Source organism: Sus scrofa, chromosome 13 (assembly GCF_000003025.6).
Source record: "Sus scrofa isolate TJ Tabasco breed Duroc chromosome 13, Sscrofa11.1, whole genome shotgun sequence".
NCBI classification, from domain to species: Eukaryota; Metazoa; Chordata; class Mammalia; order Artiodactyla; family Suidae; genus Sus; species Sus scrofa.
Genome location: NC_010455.5, coordinates 86,609,343 through 86,631,684, shown reverse-complemented (window position 1 = coordinate 86,631,684; position 22,342 = coordinate 86,609,343). Strand labels below are relative to the sequence as shown.

Genomic DNA, 22,342 nt, shown 5'->3' with positions numbered 1-22,342 from the left:
CCCTTCCATATGCCACAGGTGCAGCCCTAAAAAAAAGCAAAAAAAAAAAAAAAAGTATATCAGAATCACCTGGAGAATTTGCTAAGATACAGATTGCTAGGCCCAACTCCAGAGTTCCTCATTCAGTAGGTTTAGGATAGAGCCTGAGGTTTTTGCATGTCTAAATATTTCCAGTACAATGCTGACGATACTGGTCTGGGGGTGACACTTAAGAGCTATTGTCTTAGTGAATAAAATCTAATGATTTTTAGGAAAAGAATTTTGAAAATTTAAATAGTAAGCTATACTCTTTCTCTGTTATATATATACATATATGTAATTTAAAATGTATGAAATTGTTACTATGTCATTTACTACACAGTTAAAAAGGTATACCTTACCAAATAAAATTACATAAGTACACATACTTAGGAGGTTTAACATTCATGTGACATTTCCAATTAAATTGCCAAATATCTCAAAGGAATATTTTCTTTTAATTCCTCATCATGGTATTTTTCCTGCTAAGAAATTCATTTTTTTCAAAACAACTAGTTACTCATTATTTTATTGTCTGACAGGTATCCATATGATTACTGCTCTGGCAAGAGGATTTCTTGGATGTTCTTTATGCCACCAACCTTCAGGTAAAGCTCTGCCAAAAAATAAGCAAACAAATCTCTTCTTGCTTCTGATTTATGTATGTATGCCATTACTTTTAAAGAGGTCTAATCATTTTGAAGATAAAGTATAATTATGAAGTATTTTAAATGATCTGATAGCAAATTTTTAGTAAGTATTAGTTGCATAGTCATAGCAAATAATTTAAAGAAGAGGAAGGTCAATTAAAACAATAGTAAACTTGTATTTTTTAAGTAAGTTTTTCTAAATTGTGCAAAAGGTAAAAAAAATAGGACAACATTAACAAGATACTTTTTTCTTCCCTCTGCTGTAAAATGATATCTGGGGACTGACTCTCTAGCTTTATCATACATGGTATTTTTATGACACACTCTTTTAGAATGTGGGAAGGAAATAGAATTTGAAGGGTAAAAAACTGGCCACAATAAAAACCCAAAATTGAACCAATAATTATTTTATTATATTTCTTATCTTACTGAAAATGTGGATGTGTGTTACTTAAGCAACAATTTCCTTGAGATAAAGAATTGACTCATCGCTCTTTGTTAAAGTACATTGTGTCCTAGGATATAAAATAATGTACAGCTTCCCATTTGGTCAAATCATGGAACAAAGTCTTCCGGAATTCTGCCAAACAATTGAGCATATGGTGTTCAAGGTCACATGAGACCATGAGACCACAGGGTTACCAGCTTTAAAAACAGATCTGTGAAACTGGTTTAACTAATGTGTAGATTAATTTTTGTCTCCTTTTTGGTTTTGGACACTGTGCTATTTTATTGTACAGGTCACAAATCTCCACATGTGAAGTCTGGAACTGATCTAGTTTGTTCAATAGAAATAGTGCCAAGTTCATATCCATTTCCCTAAAGTTTTATAGGAGTTGGCATTTTGAGGATTCTAGTCAAACCATTTTCTAATAGCAGTTTGATTTCATATATCCTTAAGGAATTATGAGTTAAGTGGTAGATAATTAAATTTAGTCATATCAAGGATAAGAAATATGAAAAATTATGTCATTTTTGCTTCAGAAATCCAAATATGACCAGGGTTTAATTTCCTGGCTCTGTCATTTTTGGACCAAAGCCTTGATGAAGCCTCTATCAGCCTTGAAAAGTAAGAATAACCCTCTTTTTAGGATTTTTATTATGATTAAATAAGCTTGTTTTACTATTATGATTATTATTTATATTATTAATGCACTCCTGATTCTCAGCTCCACTTAGATAGATTATATTTCACTATAAATATTTTTATGGCTTTCAGATGATGGATAAATGCTCTAAATGGGAGATAAACTTCTTAGAAAAATGAGAAAGTTTTATTAATTCTAAATATTGGATATATCTAACCTAGCATTTTCTGCACAGAGAAAACAAATGCTCTTCTACAGTGCTGGTGTATATTTGCAACATATTTTTGTTTTTGATATTCAATTCAAATAATAACTATAATTATTTATGTGTATATATATGGAAGTAAGCCATACATTCTTGCAGTTTTGTTTCCTAACAATATTTTCCCAATTTTAGTTTTCATGAAGACTTGCTAAAGACTTGTTCTAGGTTGAGAATCTATAATTCAGTTTAACTTTCACCTCACAAAATATGTGATGAGAATACAGTAACGAGTATTTGAGAGCAATTACACAACCACAGAAGGTACAACTAGAAGAAACTTTATTATTATTTAGTAGGTAAAATATTAGGGTTTTTATATATTATTTTTGGCCAAGCTCACAGAATGCAGTAGTTCCCAGGCCAGAGATCAAACCCAGGCCACAGTGGTGATAATGCTGAATCCTTAACTACTAGACCACCAGGGAATTCCTAAAATACTGTTTTATAGATAATATTATTTTCTAATTATTTACTTTATAGATAAGAAATTTGAAGCTTTAGTATTACTTAATTAATATTCATTGGCACTGTAGACAAGTATAAGGTTTTCCTTTTATACCCACAATCTTTCACAGGATTTCCAAGTCCCTTCCCTTTACTCGAGATATAAAAATGCCCAGGACTATTGTATAGTCCATTGGTCATGGATAACGTTAGCAGAAGGTGTCATGAACAAGAACAGCTCATCCATAGCATCCCTACCACTCTGTTTCTAGGTCTCATTTGCAATTTCTTTGTCTTTCTCTTCTATTTTTAATATCATTTTCACTACTGTTTTGAATTAGCATAGGCTTCCTTTTTCATTTACCAAATCTTGTACAAAAGATAATATTCTTTCTGCTGTATAACATAGGTAACTATATCCAGTCACTTGTGATGGAACATGATGGAAGATAATATAAGAAAATGAATGTATGTATATGTGTAACTGGGTCACTTTGCTGTACAGCAGAAATTGACAGAACATTGCAAATCAACTACAATAAAACAGTTTTTTTAAAAAGTGAATAGTAATTTTAAAGAATAAAAATTAAAAAAGGAAATATTCTGATTCACATTCCATGTAGTCTCTCTCTGTCTCTCATTGGTTTGATTGAGGGTGATGCTTCTCAATACCTTACCCTCATACAAGATGCAAAGAAGTGAACCAGTATAAAAGACAACATCTTACAGTGTTCTTAAACCATTTTATGGGCCACAATGTAATTGGTTATCTTATATAAAATCTTATCTTAACATTAACTGAGGTAATTACATAGTTTTACTGAATAATTTTTTTAAATGAAATATATTTGATTTACAATATTATTTTAAGGTGTACAACAAAGTGTTTAAGTTATATGCATTTATTTTTTCAACATTATTTTCCAATATAGGTTAAATAAGATAGTGGACATTATTTCCTGTGTTATACAGTAAATACTTTTTACTTATGTATTTTATATATAGTAGCATGTATCTGTTAACCCCATACTCCTAATTTATTCCTGAACCACCTCCCTTTCCTCTTTGGTAACATTAAGTTTGTTTTCTATGTCTGTGAGTCAGTCTCTGTTTTGTAAATAAATTCATTTACCTTATTTTTTAGATTCCACATATAAGTGATTCAATATAATATTTGTCTCTCTCTTTCTGACTTAATATGATAATCTCTAGATCCGTACATGCTGCTGCAAATGGCAATATTTCACTTTAAAAAAAATTAATTATGTTATGCCTTACTCAGTATTTAAATCTGTTTGAGTTGATCTCATTTGGGACCCTCTGTGTTTCCTGTTCTTGGATACCTGTTTCTTTCTTTAGGTTTGGGAAATTTTCAGCCATAATTTTTTCAAATACATTTCTGATCATTTTTCTCTTTCTTCTCCTTCTGGAACCCCTATTATGTGTAGTTTGACACACTTTGTAATTAACCCATAGATCTTTTTATTTATTTATTTTTAAATTTTTTATTAGATTGATTCATAATGTTCTGTCAATTTCTGCTGTACAGCAAAGTGACCCAGTCATACACACACACATATATATATACATATATATATATATATATAAATTCTTTTTCTCACATTATCCTCCATCATGTTCTATCACAAGTGATTAGTTATATAGTTCCCTGTGCTATACAGCAGGATCTCATTGCCATCCGCCCAAATGCAGAGTTTTCATCTACTAACTCCAGACTCCCAATCCATCCCATTCCCTACCCCCCAGCAAACATGAGTCTGTCCTACATGTCCATGATCTTTTCTGTTTTGTAGATAGATCCATTTTTGCCGTATTTTAGACTCCACATACAAGTGATATCCTACGGTGTCTGTCTTTATTTTTCTGACTTATTCAGTATGAGTCTCTAGTTCCATTTATGTTGCTGCAAATGGCATTATTTTGTCCTTTTTTATGGCTTAGTAGTATTCCATTATACATATGTACCACATCTTCCTGATCCATTCATGCATCTATGGGCATTTAGGTTGTTGCAATGTCTTGGCTATTATAAATAGTGCTGAAATGAATATATGGGTGCATGTATCTTTTCAATGAATTTTTTGTCTGGATATATGCCCAGGAGTGGGATTGCTCACTGTATCAAAAAGAATATAATACCTAGGAATAAACCTACCTAAAGAGACAAAGGACCTGCACCCTCAAAACTATAAGACTATGAGGAAAAAAGACACAAAAAAGACACAAAAAGATGGGAAAACATAACATGCTCTTGGATTGAAAGAATCAATATAGAAAAAATGACAATACTACCTAATGCAATTTATAGATTCAATGCAATTCCTATCAAATTACCAATGATGTTCTTTACAGAACTAGAACAAAATATTTTAAAATTTGTATAGAAACACAAAAGACCTCAAAAATGTAGAGCTATGTCAAAAAGAAAAATATGGAACCAGAGGAATCGGGCTCCCTGGCTTCAGACTCTACTACAAAGCTACAGTCATCAAGATAGTATGGTACTGGCAGAAAAATGGAAATATAGATCAATGGAACAGCATAGAAAGCCCACAAATAAACCCAAACACCTATGGTCAATTAATCTGTGACAAAGGAGGTAAAAACTTACAGTGGAGAAAACATAGTCTGTTCAATAAGTGGTGCTGGGAAAACTGGACAACTGCATGTAAGAGAAAGAAATTAGAACATTGTATAAAACCATACACAGAAATAAACTCAAAATGTATTAAAGACATAAATGTAAGGCCACACACTATAAAACTCCTAGAGAAAAACAGGCAGAATGCTCTTTGGCATAAATCACAGCAATATCTTGTTGACCCACCTCCCATAATAAAGAGAATAAAGACACTAATAAATCAATGGGACGTAATTAAACTCAAAAGTTTCTGCACAGCAAAGGAAGCCACTAAAAAAATGAAAAGACAACCATAGAATGGGAGAAAACTTTTGCAAATGGCTCAACCTGCAAAGGTTTAATCTCCAAAATATGCAAACAATTCATACAATTCAACAACAAAAAAGCAAACAACCCAGTTGAAAAATGGGCAGAAACCTGAATAGACATTTCACCAAAGAAGACATACAGATGGTCAGCAGGCACATGAAAGAATGCTCAACATCACTAATTATTGTAGAAATGCAAATCAAAACTATAATGAGGTACCACCTCACACCAAAGTGGCTATTATTAACAAGTCAACAAATAAATGCTGGATAGAGTGTGGAGAAAAGAGACCCCTCCAACACTGCTGGTGGGAATGTAAACTGGTACAACCACTATGGAAAACAGTATGGAAATACCTCAGAAAACTAAATATAGAACTATCCCATAGATCTTGTATATTTATTTCATTTTTTTTTATTTGACTTTCTGTCTGATGTTCTAATTGTGCAATTTCCATTATTCTATCAACCAGGTCACTTATTCATTCTTCTGCATAATTTAGTTTGCTATTCATTGCTTTTAGATTAGTTTTTATCTTGGCAATTGAGGTGTCTAATTTTGATTGGTTTCTATATAGTTTCTAGTTCGTTGTTATATTGATCTGTATTTCTAAAGTATTCAAAAATGGCTGAAAACATATCAAATTTGGTATATCTTGACAGGTATATCCACATTGAAAATCCCAAGAAATCTACATACCAATAAAGAAAACTCCTAGAACTGAATGACTTCAGCAAGGTCACATGATACAGATTGAGATGTAAAAATCAACAGGATTTCCAAATGCTAACAATGAGCATTTAGAAAACAAAATTAGACATGCGATACCACTTATGATCACTTCAAAGAAAATGAAAGACTTAGATGGTCTTTAACAGGTCTTAGTGTTACGTAGAGTGATTTCTCCTATCTTATTCACAAACTTAACCACATACAGGATCTATATGCTGAAAGTTATGAATTGCTGATAAAAGAAATTAAAAATGTAAATAAATGGAAATATGATTTTCATGTATTGGAAGATTCAACATAGTAAAGACAGTTATAACCAAATCGATTTACAGGTTTAATGTAATTTCTATCAAGATTCCAAAAAGAAAAACTTGTGTAGACTAGACAAGCTTATTATAAAATTTACATTGCAAAAAAGTAATAAATAGCAGTTCCTATCATGGCTCAGCAACAACGAATCTGACTAGCATCCATGAGGACACAGATTCAATCTCTGGCCTTGCTCAGTGGGTTAAGGATCCAGTGTTGCCATGAGCTATGGTGTAGGTCTCAGATGCAGCTTGGATCTTACATTGCTGTGACTGTGGTGCAGGCCAGTGACTACAACTCCTCTTCGACCCATATGCCATGGGTGCATTCCTAAAAAGACACAAAAATTAATAAATAGAAATATTAAATTAAGCAGAATTGGGAGACTAGAAAGAGAAACTTCCATGCCCTTTAATGATAGCAGAGCCTAACAGGAGGAAGAAAGATTCCTCTTCTTTCCTGGCAAGGACTTGGTCAGTGACAAGCCATGAACTTACTTTTTACTACAGCCCTCCCACTTCCTTTTTCCCTCTGTAAAAGCATTCTCTTTCCCTTGCCATGTGGATGCAAGCCATGGATGCAGACCTAAATTGCAATTCTCTGCTGATCTCAAGTAAATTCATCTTTGTTGGAGAAGTATCTGTCAATCTTTTTATTTCAGGTCAACAATATATAAAGACACAGACCCCAGAATAGCTAAAACATCATGAAAAAGAACAAAAAAGTAGATATCTTTCAACCCAATATTAAGACATAATAGAGAGCTGCAATAATAAGGATTGTGTGTCATTGGTGGAGGTATAATCACATAGATCAATGGAACAGAATCAAGTCCAAAAGTACACTCACACAAATTTGTTGAACTTATTTTTTTTAATATAGAAAAGGAATTCAATGGAGGAAGCATGGCTTTTTCAACAAATAGTGCTGAAGTGATTGGAAGTCCACAGCAAAAAAAATAAACCTCAACCTAAATCTCATACTTTGCACAAAAATTATCTCAAAATGCATCAGATATTGAAATGTAAAACTTAAAACTATAAAAATTTTAGAAAAAAAAGAACAGGAGAAAAATCTTCAGATCAAGGACTAAGCAAATAATTTTTAGACTTGGTAATAATATCCTAATACATAAAAAGGAAAAATTGATATAATGGACCTCATCAAAATTAAAAACTTTTGCTTTGCAAAATACGCTGTGAAAAAAATGTAAAGACAGATTGGAACAAAAATGTGCTAACTGCATATCCAAAAATGGACTAGTACCTAAAACATATAAAGAACTCTAAAAACTCAACAGTGAAAGAGAAACTATTGACTTAGAATTTTATAAAAAGTGAAAACATGCTTCAAAAATAAAGGTGACATTAAGCTATTTTAAGGTAAAAGAAAATGAAGACAATTTGTCACTGCCACACTTGGAATATAAGAAATGTTAAGGAAAGTTTTTCAGGCTGAAGGGAAATTATACCAACTGAAAACTTGTATACTAATGAGGAATAAAGTATACAAAATGTTTTATCTTAATTCCTTTATACTTATGAATGATAAACTAAAGGTTATATCACTAGTGGGATTTATAACATATAAAGATATGCTTACTACATATGAAAACTATAGCACAAATGTTATAAATAGAGTATTTGGGCCTAAAGTTTTCAATGTTTCTACATTAATATGAGATGTTATAATATTAACTCTAATAGACTTAAAAGTTAAGGATATGTACTGTAATCCAGAAAAACCACTAAAAATTATGTAAATAATTATATCTAAGTATCCAACAGATTATTTAAAAGCCAGACATTTGCCGTATGGATAAAATAACAAGGCCTGACTATATACTATATATAGGCATTGCACTTTAAAAACTTACGATGGAGCTTGATAATGGGAGAAAAAAGAATGTATACATGTATGTGTAACTGGGTCACTATGCTGTACAGTAGAAAAAAATTGTATTGGGGAAATAACAATAAAAATTTTTTAAGTAAATAAAAACAAAAATAAAGGTACAGAAACGAAAAATTAATGGATAGAAAAATACATGAATCAAACAGTCAGCACATGAAAGCCTATTATAGTGGCAATATCAGTAGTAGACATAGTAGTCTTCAAAAAAACAGCTACAATCATAGATAAATATAGACATCATAATAATACCTTATTTTGAATATTGATATAAATATAGAAAGATGTTAGCAATCTTCAATGTATCTAAAAACAGGGTTTCAAAATTCAAGAAAAAAATTTAAAGAATTAAAGAAGAAATTGACAATTCCACAATCATAATTGAAGATTAAAGAACCTCCCTTTCAGCAATTGATAGAACAAGGAGAGTAACACATACATACATACATAATGAAAACTTAAAAGACCTGCACAACACTATTAACCAACAAAACTAATTGATATTTATAGGGCATTACACCAGAGAAATACAGAATACATGTTCTTTTCAACTGCAAATGGTAAAATCACTAGGATAACAATATGCCGAGCTTTAGAACAAGTCTCAATAAATTTAAAAGAATTGAAATCACACAGAGTATACCCTCTGACCGTTATAAAATCAAATTATAAATTAGTTATAATAAAGTATCTTTAAGCTGATAACTATTTGAAAATTAAACAACTCATTTCAAAATAATATATAGGTGAATGAATTAATCAAAAGGAAAATCATGAATAATAATAAAAATACAGCATACCAAATTTGTGTAATACATCTAACATAGTGCTTTCAGGAAATGTTATGTCTTAAATTATTTATATTAGAAAAACACTTAGAGTGAGTTACTTAAGTTTTTATCTAAGGAAGTAAAAGAACTCAAGGGTACATAAGGAAGATTGAATATAAGACCAGAACTCAGTGAAATTTAAGTATCAATGGAAAATATCAACAAATTAATAAACCTAGCTAGACTTACGAGGAAGAAAAAGAGAGAAAAAAATTATTATCACCAGGAATGATATAAATAAGATAAGGTAGATAAATATCTTGAAAATAACACTTAGATATAGCAGAAGGAGTTCCCATTGTGGCACAGTGGAAATGAATCCGACTAGTATCCATGAAGATACTGGTTTGATCCTTGGCCTTGCTCAGTGGGTCAGGGATCTGGTATTGCCATGAGCTGTGGTGTAGGTCGCAGATGCAGCTTGGATCCTTCGTTGCTGTTGCAAAATATGCTGTGAAAAAAAAGCATATAGCTGTGAAAAAAAGCATAAAAGCAGCTGTAGCTCAGATTCGACCCCCAGCCTGGGAACTTTCATATGCCACAAGGGCGGCCCTAAAAAGGCAAAAAAAAAAAAAAAAAAAAAAAAAAAAGGGATATAACAGAAAATGTAAATATTTCTGTATTCAATACAGGAGTTAAATTTGTTATCAAAATTCTATTTACAAGCAAATTTCTGGGTTAAGATTGTCCACAGATGAATTCTGTATTTAAGGAAGAAACAACACCAATATTATGAACAGAAAATATAGAGGGAAGACACACTTTACAATTGGTTTTATGAAGCCAGCATAACACTTAAAATGAAACGTGACAAAAATAATACCCCCAAAATAACACTCTATACCAGTATTTCTCATAAACAAAGCCACAAAACACTTTTAACAAGATATTAGCAAATCAAGTCTATACACACACACACACACACACACATGTGTGTGTGTGTGTGTGTGTATATATATATATACATGACATCTTGATCAAGGGAGTTTATTCTAAGAATTCAAGGCTGGTTTAACACTCATAAATCATCAGTGTAATTCACCATACTAACACAATAAAAGACAAAACCAATATGATCATTTCAATAGTCTACAAACATGACAAAATTCAGCAATCATTTGTAATAACTTTCAGCATACGAGGAATAGTAAGAAACTTTCTCAGCCTGATAATAGGCATGAAAAAGCCATTCAGTGCTAAAATATTTAGTGCTTTTCTGGTAAGATCTGAAAAAAAAGTCAAGATGTCTAGTCCTACCATCTCTGTTGAACCTTGAACTGGAGCTACAAGCTAATTGCTAGAAAGCATAAAAATACTTAAGAAGCCTGAAGTTCAAGAAACAAAGGATCAAAACTGTCTCTTTTTTTAGCTGACATAATTTTTAACACATGAAAATCTTTAAAAACTACAATAAGATACTTTAAATTTTTAAAGATACTTTAAAAATTAATGACCTACAAAGCTCACAGACTGAATTTAAAAATCAGTTGCCTTTCTTTATGCCTTTTGTTTTAAAGTCTATTTTGTCTGATATGAGCGTTGCGACTCCTGCTTTTCTGTCATGTCTATTGGCGTGAAATATTTTTTCCCACCCTTTCACTTTCAATCTATATGTATCTTTTGTCCTAAGGTGAGTTTCTTGTAGGCAGCATATTGAAGGTTTTTGCCTTTTTATCCACTCAGCCACTCTGTGTCTTTTGATTGGGGCATTCAGTCCATTGACATTTAAGGTGATAATTGATAGATGATTATTTATTGCCATTTGAACCTCGTGTTCCAGTTGATTCTATGGTTCTCCATTTTTTTTTTTTTTTTTTTGGTTGGATGGTCTCCTGTTATTATCTGCTTGAGTGGTTTTTTTTTTCATTTTTTGCAAATGCAATATTTGGTTTTGGCTTGTGATTGCCCTGTTTTTTAAGTATGCTAACCCCTTCCCGTAATTGTGTGTTTTAGCCTGATGGTCCTGTAAGTTCAAACACCTCATTACTATATTAAAATTAAGAAGAGAGACATACATATAAACAAAAGGGGTTATTTACCTCCTGACATCCCTTGCCCACATTTTATGGTTTTGATGACTCTTTTTTATTTTTTTCTTTTTAATTTTATTTTGTTTGAAGCATGTTCATGATTAAATCTGTATGCTGGCTTATTTGAGTGACTTCTCTCTGATTGCAGTTTCCTCAGTCCTAGTTCTTCCTCTTCTTCTTCTTCTTCTTCTTTTTTTTTTTTCTTTTCTTTTTTCTTCCCTTTCCTTCCTTTCTTTTTGGTTTAGAGAAGCCCTTTCAATATTTCCTTTAACCTGGGTTTTGTGTTGCTGTATTCTTTAAGTTTTTGTTTGTTGGGAAAAATTTTTATTTCCTCTTCTATTTTAAATGATATTCTTGCTGGATAGAGTATTCTAGGTTGCATATTTTTTCCTTTTAGCACTTTAAATATCTCTTGCCATTCCCTCCTGGCCTGTAGTGTTTCTGTAGAGAAATCAGCTGATATTCTTATGGGGGTTCCCTTGTAGGTAACATTCTGTTTTTCTCTTGCTGCCTTGAGGATCCTCTCTTTATCACTAACTTTTGCCATTTTTATTATGATGTGTCTTGGTGTGGGTCTGTTTGGGTTCAGTTTGTTTGGGGCCCTCTGTGCTTCTTGTATCTTGAATCCAGTATCCTTTAGATTTGGGAAGTTTCCAGCAATAATTTCTTCAAATATATTTTCCATTCCCTTATCTTTTTCTACTCCTTCTGGAATTCCTATTATGCGGAGATTGGCCCGCTTTATATTATCCCATAGGTCTCTTATATTGCTTTCCAGTTTTTTGATTCGGTTTTCTGTCTGTTGACCAGATTGAGTGATTTCCATTATTCTATCTTCCATATCACTGATTCGTTCTTCTGCATTATTCATTCTGGTTTTTACTGCCCCTAGTTCAGTTTGCATCTCTGCAAATGAATGTTCTAGTTTTTCTTGGCTCCACCCTATATTTTCTTAAACTCCAAATGGCTGAAAGACTTAAATATATGACAGGACACCATCAAACTCCTAGAAGAAAACATAGGCAAAACACTCTCTGACATCAACATCATGAATATTTTCTCAGGTCAGTCTCCCAAATCAATAGAAATTAGAGCAAAAATAAACCCATGGGACCTCATCAAACTGAAAAGTTTTTGCACAGCAAAGGAAACCAAAAAGAAAACAAAAAGACAACTTACAGAATGGGAGAAAATAGTTTCAAATGATGCAACTGACAAGGGCTTAATCTCTAGAATATACAAGCAACTTATACAACTCAACAGCAAAAAAGCCAATCAATCAATGGAAAAATGGGCAAAAGACCTGAATAGACATTTCTCCAAGGAAGATATACAGATGGCCAACAAACACATGAAAAAATGCTCAACATCGCTGATTATAAGAGAAATGCAAATCAAAACTACCATGAGATACCACCTCACACCAGTCAGAATGGCCATCATTAATAAATCCACAAATAACAAGTGCTGGAGGGGCTGTGGAGAAAAGGGAACCCTCCTGCACTGCTGGTGGGAATGTAATCTGGTAGAGCCACTATGGAGAACAGTTTGGAGATACCTTAGAAATCTATACATAGAACTTCCATATGACCCTGCAATCCCACTCTTGGGCACCTATCCGGACAAAGCTCTACTTAAAAGAGACACATGCACCCGCATGTTCATTGCAGCCCTATTCACAATAGCCAGGACATGGAAACAATCCAAATGTCCATCGACAGATGATTGGATTCGGAAGATGTGGTATATATACACAATGGAATACTACTCAGCCATAAAAAAGGATGACATAACGCCATTTGCAGCAACATGGATGGAACTAGAGAATCTCATCCTGAGTGAAATGAGCCAGAAAGACAAAGACAAATACCATATGATATCACTTATAACTGGAATCTAATATCCAGCACAAATGAACATCTCCTCAGAAAAGAAAATCATGGACTTGGAGAAGAGACTTGTGGTTGCCTGATGGGAGGGGGGGGAGTGGGAGGGATCGGGAGCTTGGGCTTATCAGACACAACCTAGAATAGATTTATAAGGAGATCCTGCTGAATAGCATTGAGAACTATGTCTAGATACTCATGTTGCAACAGAAGAAAGGGTGGGGGAAAAAACTGTAACTGCAATGTATACATCTAAGGATGACCTGACCCCCTTGCTGTACAGTGGGAAAATAATAAAAAAAAAATCAGTTGCATTTTCATATATTGACAGGAAAACATTGAAATCTGAAATTACAGAAATAATTCCATTTACAATGACATCAAAAAACATAAATATTTGGAAATTTAACGAAGGATATGGAAGACATTCACACTGAAAACTACAATACATTGATGAAAGATAATAAAGTAGACCTAAATAAATGGAATCCATTTACTGGAGTTTATTGATTTGAAGAACTTTAATTGTTAAGACATCAATTCACTCTAAATTGATCTATAGATTTAGTGCAATACCAACATAATGCCAGCAGATACTTTCATAGAAATTGATTTTAAAGTTTATATGAAAGCACAAATAACCTAGAATATCCAAGGCAATCTCGAAAAAGAATAACAAGTTTGGAGGACTTAACATTAGCAAACCTCAAGACTTACTATGAAGCTACAGTAATCAAGATAAGTGTGGAACTAGTCTAGAGTTGATAAACAGATTAGCAAATATAGAGTAACAGAATAGAAAATCTAGAAACACAATCACATATTGATGGTAAGGCAAGTTTTGACAAAAGTGAACTCCCCCAAATTCAAAGAGAATAGGAAATTATTTTCAACAAATGACTAGGAAAAAGTGGATATCCAAATGGGACTAGTTAATTTCAAACACTAATACCATACACAAAAATTAACTCAAGCTATATCATAACCTAAAATATATAATATATTAACTAAATCTACAAGGCTTTAAGAATAACCATATTAATATCTTCATAATTTGGATGTAAGCAAAAGTTTATAGACAAAATTAAGACAGCAATAACCATAGAAGCAAATGATAGATAGACAGACATATAAATTAGACTTTGTGAAAAGTAAAAACTGATGTCATCAAAAGACATTTAAAAAAACAGGTAACCCAAATACAGGGAAGAAATATTTACAAAAATATATCTGACATGACTACTATATAAAATATATTATTAAAAAATCCGGAGTTCCCGTCATGGCACAGTGGTTAACGAATCCGACTAGGAACCATGAGGTTGCGGGTTTGGTCCCTGCCCTTGCTCAGTGGGTTAACGATCCAGCGTTGCTGTGAGCTGTGGTGTAGGTCACAGAGGTGGCTCGGATCCCACGTTGCTGTGGCTCTGGTGTAGGCTGGCGGCTACAGCTCCAATTAGACCCCTACCCTGGAAACCTACATATGCTGCGGGAGCGGCCCAAGAAATGGCAAAAAGACAAAAAAAAAAAAAATCCTTTATAACTCAATAAAACAAAAGAAAATCTATTAAATATGACAAAAATATTTCAATACATAGTTGACAAAAGAAGAGATACAGGAGTTCTCCTTGGGTACAGTGGGCTAAAAATCTGGCATTGTCACTGCAGTGGCTTGGGTTGCTGCTGTGGCACAGGTTCTTTCCCTGGTGTGGGAACTTCCACATTCCATGGGGTGGGGGGAAACACAAATGACCAATGAGCACATGAAAAGTGGCTCAATATCACTTGCTAAAATCTTATATTAAAATCACAATCAGATATCTACATATCTCATCAGAATGGTTAAAAGGGAAAAGAATAACCTAATTAAATGTTGAGGAGAATATGAAGTACTTGTAACTCTTAGACACTTTTAATTTGTGTGTAATATCATACCACACTGGAAAAATTCTGGCAGTTGTTTTTATGAAACTAAGTGTATGTTTATATTTTGACACAGTAATTCAGATCCTGTTTATCCTAAATAAGTGAAAACACATGTTCACAAAAATACTTGTATAAAAATATTTATAACAGCTTTATTCATAACAGCCAAAGCCTGGAAACAGCTCATGTTTCCACTAATGAGAATGGATATGGAAGGTGGGATCCAGATGGTAAAGTAAGAGGATACTGAGCTCACCTTTCCTCATGAACACATCAAAACTACAACCATATATAGAAAAACTCTCTCTGAAATTGACCTGAAGAGTAGCAGAATATCTCTTCTACAACCAAAGCTATAAAGAAAGATCCCCATGCGGTCTGGTAGGAAGAGAAGAAAAGCTATCTAGTCTGGCCCCACACCCCTAGCAGAAAAGAGGGGGATCCTCTCTGGGGAGAAAAGTGTTCTAGTCACATAATTGTCACCCAGCCCTGAGGTTTGGCACCAGGAAGATAATCTCCCTTAACTGGTTTGAAAACCGGTGAGGCTTACCAAATGGCTGTAAGAAACTAAGACTATGCTCAAAGAGTATGAACACAGACTTGCTTACTCCAAGTCTCACCATGGAGACAGCCCATTGAAAATTGCCTTGTCCTCTTATTGCTTGCTAGGACTACTCCCACCATGCCCTCCAGCTCCAGCCCCTCTTGCTATGATACTGCTCCCAAATAAGTCAGGGGTAGCCATTGCAAATGAGAATATACACACTAAGGGAGAACGGAGCTGGCCTGAGCCCTGGCCCTGATTTTGACCAGGAAAGAAGAAGCCATTGTAGGTATATGCATTTTTGTATAAGCTTAGGACAGGGTAAACCAGCTCTAGGGAGGAAACTCCAACCTCTCTGGCCCCAGCCAAGCCTATAACAAAGGCATGTACACTAAAGGAAAATATGAAACCAGGAGAGAAGTTCGGCCCCAAGTCCTTAGGTCTTGGCCACACTCCTAACCAAGGTGGAGACTACCATCACACCCAGAAGAGAACCAACTCTCTCACAGCTCTTGCTCCACCCCATGGATTTCACCTCTACCCTGTATAAGGTGATGACTGCCATTGAGCACAAGAAAAGCCCTGGCTCACAACTGGCTCTGGTTCTAGACCCTCTCACTCCAGTTTTATATCCCACCAATGCATTGGCTGCCAGTGTACCCCTGGAGAAGACACAGACTGTTCTCACTTCAGATCCAGCTCTCCTACCAAATCCAGGGACATGCAAACTTCATAGGGATGATCCTACACAGGATATGCCTTCAATGCCAGGATAGTAATTGTTTTACCTAATACAAAAATACAGAGAAATTTAAACAAAATGAGAAGACAGATTTAAAAAAAAATGAAAATCTGAAAAAAACCCTTATGAAACAGATAAATAATTTACTTGATAAAGAGTCAAAGCAATACTATTAAGAATGCTAAATGGACTTGGGAAAAGAATAGATGACCAAGATGAGAATTTCCAAAAAAAAAAAAAAAAAAAAAAGAGCAAGAAGGGAGTTCCCATTGTGCCTCAGCAGGTTAAGAACCAACATCATGTCTGTGAGGATGTGGGTTCAACCTGGCCTCATGCAGTGGGTTAAGGATCTGGTGTTGCTGCAAGCTGCAGAGTAGGTTGAAGGTATGACTCAGATCCTGCAGTGCTGTGGCTATGGTGTAGGCTGGCAGCTGTAGCTCCAATTCTCTGGCCTGGGAACTCCCATATGCTACAGTTTCAGCCTTAAGTAAGAAAAAATAAAGAACAAGAAAATAATAAATAAGAACTGTTCAGATCTAAAAAATATAATAACTGAACCAAATAGTACACTAGAAGTAATTAGCAGATTAGGTGATTCTTAACTCATAAGCAAATCTTAAAATATGAAGATAGTTTAATGGACCTCTAAGATAACAGCAAGTATACTAACATTTGCATTATAGGGGCTCAAGAAGGAGAAGAGAGAGAGAAAGGAGTAGTAAATGTGTTTGATAAAATTATGGCTGAAAAATTCCCTAACCTGAAGAAGGAAAGAGCTATCAAGTACAGGAATCACAGAGAGTCCCAAACAAGATGAACTCAAGCAGACCCACATCAAGGTATATCATAATTAAAAGGATGAAAGTTAAAGAGAGAAATTTAAAGACAGCAAGAGAAAAGCAAAGAGTCACATATAAGGAAATCTCCATAAGGCTTTCAGCTTGTTTTTTTCTATTAATCAGAAACATTGCAGTCTAGAAAGGAGTGGAAAGATAAATTTAAAGTGCTAAAAGGAACTACAACTAGAATAATCAACCCAGAGAAGATATCATTCAGAACTGGAGGAGAGATAAGTGCTTCTCAAATGAGTAAAAACTAAAAGATTTCATCAGTACTAAACTGGCCTTACAAGAATGTTAAAGGATCTTCTTTAAGTGAAAAAGAAAGCTACAAGAAATGAAACATAGGAAAGGAAAAATCCCACTGATAAAGGCAAATATATAATAAAGATGGTGGGTCAGCAACTAATATGAGTTAGTATGAAAGTTAAAAGGAAAAAATGGTGAAACCAACTATAACTACAATAAACAGATCATAGATAAGCATGAAGATATAAAATATGACATCAAAAACACAGAATGGGCATAGTGGCAATAAAAAATGTAGTTCTCTTAGAATGTGTTTGAACTTAAATGATTATCAGTTTAAAACAAGTAGGTATAGTTATAAGTCAACATATATAAACTCTATGATAACCACAAATCAAAAACTTAAAATAGACACACAAACTAAACAGAAAGGAATATAAATATAACACTAAAGAAAAATCATCAAACCACAAAGGAAAAGACTAAAAGAAAATGAAAAGAAGAAGGAAGAAATACAAAAGATTAGAAAACAATAACAAAATGGCAGTAATACCATACCTATAAATAATCACTTTAAATATCAATGGATTAAATTTTCCAATCAAAAAGAATAAGGTGGCTCATTGAATAAAAGAAAACATCCATCTATATGCTACCTACAAAAGACTCACTGTAGAGCTAAAGACACACACAGACTGAAAGTGAAGAGATAGAAAAAGATAGCCCATTGAAATGGAAACAAAAAGATAGCTGCAAGAGCAATACCAATATCAGACAAAGTAGACTTTAAAAGAGTCTATAACAAAAGCAAAAAAGTGCATTATATAATAATAATAAAGAGATCAAGGAGTTCCCATCATGGCTCAGTGGTTAACGAATCTGACTAGGAAACATGAGGTTGTGGGTTGGATACCCAGCCTTGCTCAGTGGGTTAAGGATCTGGCATTGCCCTGAGTTGTGGTGCAGGTTGCAGACACAGCTTGGATCCCACATTGTGTGGCTCTGGGGTAGGCCAGCAGCTACAGCTCCAACTATACCCCTAGCCTGGGAACCTCCATATGCCACAGGAGTGGCTCTAGAAAAGGCAAAAAGACAAAAAAAAAAAAAAAAAAGAGAGAGAGAGAGAGAGATCAATACAAAAAGAGGATATAACATTTCTAAATATACATGCACCTAATATAGAAGCACTTAAATATATAAAATATTTATTATATTGACAGATATAAAGGAAGAAATTGACAATAATACAGTAATAGTAGAAGATTTTAACCTCACATGTACATCAATGGACTGATCATCTGGGAATAAAATAAATAAGAAAACAGTGGCTTTAAATGACAAATTAGACCAGTTTAATTTAATAGATATCTCGAGGACATTCCATCAAAAACAGCAGAATACACATGCTATTCAACATCATGTGTAAAGTTCTCCAGGATAGATCACATGCTAGATCACAAAAACAAGTAAAAAAAATTTAAGAGGATAGAAATTATATCAAGCATCTTTTCCAACCACTGTGATATGAAACTAGAAATCAATTACAGAAAAAAATGATAAAAGAACAAACACATGGAATTAAGTGACATTACTAAAAAAGCGATGGGATAAGAAAGAAATCAAAAAGGAAATCAGAAGATATTGCGAGACATGAAAATGGAAACACAACACTCTAAAATCTATGCAGCACAGTTCTAAGACAAGTTTATAGTGATACAGGCTTCCTCAGAAAATTAGAAAAATCTCAAATAAGCCTAAGCTACCATCTAAAGCAATTACAAAAATAAGGACAAACAAAACCTAAAATCAGCAAAAGTAAGGAAATAAAAAGCAGAAAAAAAATACAATAGAGACAAAAAAAATAGAAAACATCAATGAGAAACCAAGAGCTATATTTTTGAAAGAGAAATTAAATTGATGACTTTAGCTACACTTACTAAGAAAAGTACCAAATAAACAAATAAGAAATAAAAGAGGAGAAATTACAATTGATATCACAGAAATAATAGCAATCATAGAGAATACTATGCCAACAAACTGGACAAACTAGAGGAAATGAATGAACATTCAATCTTTCAAGCCTGAATCAAGAAGAAATAGATCATTTGAACAGACAATTACTACAATTAATATATAATCAGTAATCATAAAACTTCCAAGAAACAATATTTAGGACAGAGGGGGAATTTTACCAATCATAAAGAAGCATTAATATCTATCCTTATCAAACTATTCCAAAAAATCTGAAGGGGGAACGCTAGAAAGCTCATTATATGAAGCCATCATCACCCTGATACCAAAACCAAAGACAGTATAAAACAAGAAAATTACCAGCCAATATCTCTGATAAATATAGATGCAAAAATCCTCAATAAAATATCAGCAGACTGAAATCAACTATATTTAAAAAGTATCATACACCATGATCAAGTGGGATTTATTCTAGGGAATCAGGGATGGTTCAATATTCACAAACCAATCAATATGATATAACACAGTATGGTATGAAAGGAAGGACAAAATGATAATCTCAATAGATGCAGAAAAAGCATTTGACCAAATTCAACATCTATGAGTTCCTGCTGTAGTGCAGCAGGTTAAGGATCTGGCATTGTCTCTGAGGCAGCCCAGGTTCAATCCCCAGCCAGCACAGTGGGCTAAGGAACCAGTGCTGCTGCAGCTGTGGCATAGGCCACAGTGTGGCTCACATTTGATCCCTGGCCTGAGAACTTTCATTTGTCATGGGTGTGAAAAAAATTTTTTCAACATTCATTCATGATAAAAAAAATCTCATCAAAGTGAGAACAGAGGGAATATATTTTAACATCATACGGGCCATTTATGACAAGCCCACTGTTAACATCAAACTGAAAGCTTTTCTTCTAAAATTAGGAACAAGACAAGGATGCCCACTCTTGTCATTTCTATTTAACATAGTATTGAAAGTGCCAGCACAGCAATCATACAAGTAAAAGAAATAAAAGACATCCTAACTGGAATGGAGAAAGTAAAACTTTCGCTATTTTCAGATGACATGACACTACATATAAAACACCCTGAAGTCTATACACACACACACACACAATTACAACTAATAAATGAATTCAGTAAAGTTGCAGAATACCAGATTAATATATAGAAATATGCTGATTTTCTATGCACTAATAACAATCAGAAATAGAAAGTAAAAAAAGAAAAAATACCATTTAAAATTACATCAAAAAGAATAAAATACTTAAGGATAAACTTAATCAAGGAAGTGAAAGGTCTATACTCTGGAAATGATAAAATAGTGATAAGGGAAATTGAAGATAATTCAAAGAAATGGAAACATATTATATGCTCTTGGGTTGGAAGAATTAATATTGTTAAAATGGGCATATTACTCAAACAGTCCACAGATTTAAAGTAATCCCTATCAAAATACCCATGAAATTATTCACAGAACTAGAACACTTAATCCTAAATTTGTATGGAACCATAAAGACCCTGAATAAACAAAGAAGTCTTGAGAATAAAGAATGAAGCAAGAAGTATCACATGCCCTGATTTTTGACTATACTACTTTTGAAAGCTATAGTAATCAAAACAGCATGGAATAGAGATCCCAGAAATAAACCTATGGTCAATTAATATATGACAAAGGAGGCAAAAACATTCATTGGGGAAAAGACAGTCTCTTCAATAAGCAGCATTAGGAAATTTGGACAGCTGCATGTAAAGGAATGAAATTAAAACTTTTTCGTACAATATATACAAACATGAACCCAAAATGGATTGAAGACCTAAATGTGAAACCAGAAACCATAAAACTCTAAGAAAACATAGGCAGTACTCTCTTTTTATATTTGTACATAAATTATAGCAATATTTTTTTGGATCTGTTTCCTCAGCAAGGGAATCAAAAACAAAAGTAAACAAATGGGACCTAATTAAACTCAAAAACTTTTGCACAGTAAAGGAAACCATCAACAAAATGAAAAGACAGCCTACTGAATGGGAAAAGATATTTGCAAGTGAAATGTCTGAGAAGGGGTTAATATCCAGAATATATAAAGAGCTCATATGACTCAATATCAAAAACAAACAAACAGCCTGATCAAAAACTGGGCAGGAATCCCAAGTGTGGCACAGCAGATTAAAGATCCAATGTTGCCTCTGCATGGACAGCATGGGTTTGGTCCCTGGCCTTGTGCAGTGGGTTAAGGATCTGGTATTGCCACGGCTATGGTGCAGGTCACAGCTGCAGCTTGGATTCAATCTGTGGCCAAAGATTTCCACATGCTGAGGGTGTGGCCAAAAGATAACCCAACTGGGCAGAAGACCCAAATAGAAATTTTTCTAAAAAAGACACACAGATAGCCAACAGGCACAAGAAAAGATGCTTAACACCGCAAATCATCAGATAAATATAAGTCAAAACCACAGTGAGATATCACCTCACACGTGTCAAAATGAATATAATCAAAAGCGCTACAAATAAAAGTGCTGGCAAGGATGTAGAGAATAGAGAACCCTTGTGAAATCTTGGCGGGAATGTAAATTTGTGCAGCCAGTATGGAAATCAGTATGGAGGTTCCTAAAAAAATTAAAAATATAACTACCATATAACCCAGTAATACCACTTCTAGGTATATACTTGAAGGGAAAAAATACAGTAAAACTAATGTTCACAGTAGCATTATTTACAATTGCCAAGATATGGAAGCAACCTAAATGTCATCAGCAGATGAATGGATAAAGAAGATGTGTTATATGTTTACAATGGAATATTACTCAGCCATAAAAGGAGAGAGTTTTGCCATTTTCGACATGGATAGATCTGGAGGGTATTATGGTTAGTGAAGTAAGTTGAACAAAAAAAGACAAATATTGTATATTTTCACTTATATTGGAATCTTAAAAATG

The 22,342-nt window shown here is 33.6% G+C and overlaps 1 long non-coding RNA gene across 3 annotated transcripts in view; it reads right to left on the bottom strand.

Moving 5' to 3' along the window:
• The window catches only part of LOC106505711, a 51,192-nt gene continuing 35,598 nt past the window's right edge, over window positions 6,749-22,342 (bottom strand). The window contains exon 3 of one of the 3 annotated variants that reach the window (XR_002337710.1): window positions 6,749-6,807. This is a non-coding gene — a long non-coding RNA (uncharacterized LOC106505711). Of the gene's footprint in view, window positions 6,808-9,611; window positions 9,670-9,840; window positions 9,920-22,342 lie in introns of those variants that run through there. The other 2 variants (XR_002337709.1, XR_002337711.1) reach the window with 2 other exon arrangements.